This window comes from Saccopteryx bilineata, chromosome 12 (genome assembly GCF_036850765.1).
Source record: "Saccopteryx bilineata isolate mSacBil1 chromosome 12, mSacBil1_pri_phased_curated, whole genome shotgun sequence".
NCBI lineage: Eukaryota > Metazoa > Chordata > Mammalia > Chiroptera > Emballonuridae > Saccopteryx > Saccopteryx bilineata.
The window spans coordinates 2,548,377-2,552,654 of NC_089501.1; the positions used below are offsets into that span (position 1 = coordinate 2,548,377).

The 4,278-nt window shown below is 47.4% G+C and overlaps 1 pseudogene; it reads right to left on the reverse strand.

The window, feature by feature from the left end:
* Positions 1-796: 796 nt before the first annotated feature.
* Positions 797-3,670, reverse strand: LOC136316315 (10 kDa heat shock protein, mitochondrial-like; annotated as a pseudogene).
* Between the last annotated feature and the right edge of the window lie 608 nt (positions 3,671-4,278).

Sequence of the window (4,278 nt, forward strand, 5' to 3'; positions counted from 1 at the left end):
CAACTTAGAGAGATTGAAACAAATCCAGCATCACCCATTCATAAAAAAGATATCTATTGCCCTGGCCGGTTGGCTCAGCAGTAGAGCGTTGGCCTGGCATGTGGAAGTCCCAGGTTTGATTCCTGGCCAAGGCACACAGAAGAAGCACCCATCTGCATCTCCACCCTTCTCTCTCTCCTTTCTCTCTATCTCTCTCTTCCCCTCCCACAGCCAAGGCTCCAGTGGAGCAAAGTTAACCCAGGCACTGAGGACGGTTCTGTGGCCTCCACCTCAGGCACTAGAATGGCTCTGATTGCAGGGGAGCAATGCCCCAGAGGGGCTAAGCATCGCCCCCTGGTGGGCATGCTGGGTGGATCCAGGTCGGGCTCATGCGGGAGTCTGTCTATCTACCTCTCCCTCCCTTTTTTACTATGAACTATATGATTCCATACATAGGTGGGACATAAAAATGAGACTCAGAGACAGGACAAGAGGGTGGTGGTTATGGGGGGGGGGGGCACAAAGAAAACCAGATAGGTGACAGAAGACAATTTGACTTTGGGTGATGGGTATGCAACATATTCAGATGTCAAAATAACCTGGAGATGTTTTCTCTGAACATATGTACCCTGATTTATCAATGTCACCCCATTAAAATTAATAATAATAATAATAAAAGATATCTATTGTTGAACTTTTTTTGGATATCATTAGTTTATTATAAAAGTGACAACAGGAATTATTTACATGATGAAAGATTTCAGAGCTTTAGTGGAATGGGTAGCTTCACACGATGCCATTTCAATAGTGATTTATTTCAGTCTACATACTTTCCAAGAATATCACCATCTCTAAATAAGAAACATCCTTGTTGTAAAGCCAGTAGCCACGGCTACTATCACAGCAGCCGCCTGGCCTATGCAGGTTTGCATTGGATTCAGACAGTCAGTAAAGAAACAACAGAGCCAAGAACTGGTGGGCCATTAGCTTTAATTCTAGCTTGCACCCAGCGGGCAAGCAAAAATACATACTGGGCTTCAAAACCCACTCATATTCAGTGCTCACAAAGCTACTGACTTATCCGAGTTTTCTAGAATCAAAGGTTTCTAGCTCACCAGACTTATTCACCTCTGCTCCCCATCTCCTTCCTCCTCCCTGCACAAACTCTACACAAACTGGCTTCTCACTCAACACTCCGCCATCTTGGCTGCTTCTCCTGCCTCCTCCACATGGCCTCTCTCTGCTCTCCTCTCTGCTCTCTCCTCTAATGATAATCTCAGAAACCAAGAGAGGGCAAGCTCCCGTTCTGCCCCTATTTTATAGTGTAGAAATCCAAACTTTTAATCCAATATACAAAATAGGGAAGTCTCTAATACAAAGTCACTTATCTGGGGCATGATGGGATTGTACCACCCCACATCAAAAAGGGTGGGAAAGGCTTAATCCCAAAACCAAGCCCCAGGCTATAAGGATTCTGCCTGCCCACAGCCCGTCCCCAACACACATTAATATCACCTGGGCAATGGCCTCCACATGAGCAGCGCCATCTTTAACTAAGTGAGCATAATACATTTTATCCGCCCAACAATCCACTCCTATGCTCGCTTTACTACCCACAATCTATATCACCGGCATCCCTGGGCAAGGAAATTAGGCACATTACACAAATTACAACAGCACAAATCATACAGTTTCAACAATTACAAAGGTACATTTCACGAGTCTCTGAGCACTTTGCCCAAAGCGCAAAATGTCCTTGGCCTTCTTTCTAGCCATGGGAAAAGCTTCCCAGGGCAGGGGAAGGGCCTCCAGCAAAGCCGCCCCCCACCCCCATCAGGGTATATCACATTGTCCAAAATCCGTAAGTCCATTCAACAAAGGAGCCAATGCCCACTCCGGTCGTAGTCCAGGAAATCAGTCCACGCACATAGGGCATCAGCCACCCCCCTCATTCCTGCCGTCCTGGCAGGTCTTACACTGTCCCAAAGAGGGGCACATGGCAATGGCAGTCAGCATTTCAATCTCTGCTCCAGAGAACATGTCCAGCCCTATGTCCCAAAATCGCAGACCTACCAGAGCCGTAGTAGGTGCTCCTTCTAGCTGTGCTTTCACCTTCTGGAGACTGCGGATTGCAACTCCAACCCAATTCTCCTCAACCTCCAAAGAGGAACTGGAAACATCAGCCCCCACTGCCAGGCTCAAGCCCCGGGCTGCCGCAGCCTTCTGCTCTGCAGACCTTACAGCTCTGGACCTGGCTCCGGCTTCAGCCTCAGCCTCAGCCCTGGCCTCCTGCCGCTGCTGGCTCTCCACAACCTCCAGGGCAATCGGCAACTCACAAACCTGTGAGTCCTCCTCCAGCAGCTGGTCCATTTCCAGGCGAATCTCGCAAACCTGGTCGGCCTCCTCCTCCAGTGCTTCCTCCAGCTCCTGGGTCAGCATTTCTTTCTCCCATGTTTGCTCCAGCTCCTTCCACTGCTCGGTTGGCAGGTCCCGGGCAGCCTCTTCCACAGAGCTCTTAGTTTCCTCACGCATGGCTATAAAAGTCAGCCAGCCTATGGTCCCCAAAAGGACAGCCATGGGGAACCATAACAGCAGCCAGTCCTCTACTCCACCATTCAAAGGTTGTGGCAGCTCCATACCGATCTCCGAATCCTGCCGACTATGCCAAATGTAAAGCCAGTAGCCCTGGCTACTATCACAGCAGCTGACTCATCCGAGTTTCTTAGAATCAAAGGTTTCTAGCTCACCAGACTTATTCACCTCTGCTCCCCATCTCCTTCCTTCTCCCTGCACAAACTCTACACAAACTGGCTTCTCACTCAACACTCCGCCATCTTGGCTGCTTCTCCTGGCCTCCTCCACGTGGCCTCTCTCTGCTCTCTGCTGTACTCTCTCTGCTCTCTCATGCTAATCTCAGGAACCAAGAGCAAGCTCTCGTTCTGCCCCCATTTTATAGTATAGATTCAAAACCTTTAATCCAATATACAAAATAGGGAAGTCAAAGGCACTTATCTGGGGCATGATGAGATTGTATCACCCTACAGCAAAAAGGGTGGGAAAGGCTTAATCCCAAAATCGAGCCCCAAGCTACAAGGATTCTGCCTGCCCACAGCCCGCCCCCAACACACATTAATTTCACCTGGGCAACGGCCTCCACGTGAGCAGCGCCATCTTTAACAAAGTGAGCAAAATACAGTTTATCCACCCAACACTTGTCATCTAGAACCACTTTGGTACCTCCATATTCTGGAATAAGAACTTTATCTCCAACATTCACACTAACTAGTTGAATCTCTTCACCCTTTCCTTTGAAGCCCGCTCCAACAGCTACTACTGTTGCTTGCGATACTTTTTCCTTGAGACTTTTCTGGAAGCATAATGCCTCCTTTGGTTACAGTTTCTATAGCACTCCCTTCAAAGGATACTTGGCCAAAGAGGGAAAGAAACTTTTTTTTTTTTATTTATTTTATTTTTTTACTTTTATTTATTCACTTTAGAGAGGACAGAGAGAGACAGAGAGGAGAGAGAGACAGGGGGGAGGAGCTGGAAGCATCAACTCCCATATGTGCCTTGACCAGGCATGCCCAGGGTTTCGAACCGGCGACCTCAGCATTTCCAGGTCGACGCTTTATCCACTGCGCCACCACAGGTCAGGCAGGGAAAGAAACTTTTTAAACACCTGTCCTGCCATGACTCTGACCGCTCGTAGTCTGCTCTGTTGTGGAACTTTTTTTGATGTATTATATATACAGTGAGTGTGTGTGTGTGAGTACATTTATTAAAGCTGGGGACAGTGAAACAAGGAGGGACTTAGGACAGAAGAAGCAACAAGAGGGAACATAGGTGGGGCTGCTTTGGCTCACTGGGAAGTCAGGATGAAGGGGGCCTGGGGACGGGCTCAAGGGGTTGGTTAACCCGGGATGAGCTCCTGCTGTCCTCTGCTCTCCTGGTTGCAACTCTCATGGGGACCCTCAGAGTTTAAGAGGTGCGTGCCTGTGTGGAGGGGACGGGCATGCTCCCAGGAGCGAGAGCACACTTATTTCTTTAAGAGAGTTAATATAATATATTAAATAGCATATGCTTTGAAAATTAAGATGAGGCAATAAAAAACTTGATTTAAAAAATGCAACAAATAACAATAACAAATCATAAATGCTGGTATGTATTCAATTATATTTCTTAACTGTATGAGTAATAGAGACTTAATGTTAGATAATTTTCAGGAGCTGGGTCAGGTAAAACAATGATTTTCTCATATAAAGGTTACACCTTAACTCCTGCATGAGAAACCGTCATATA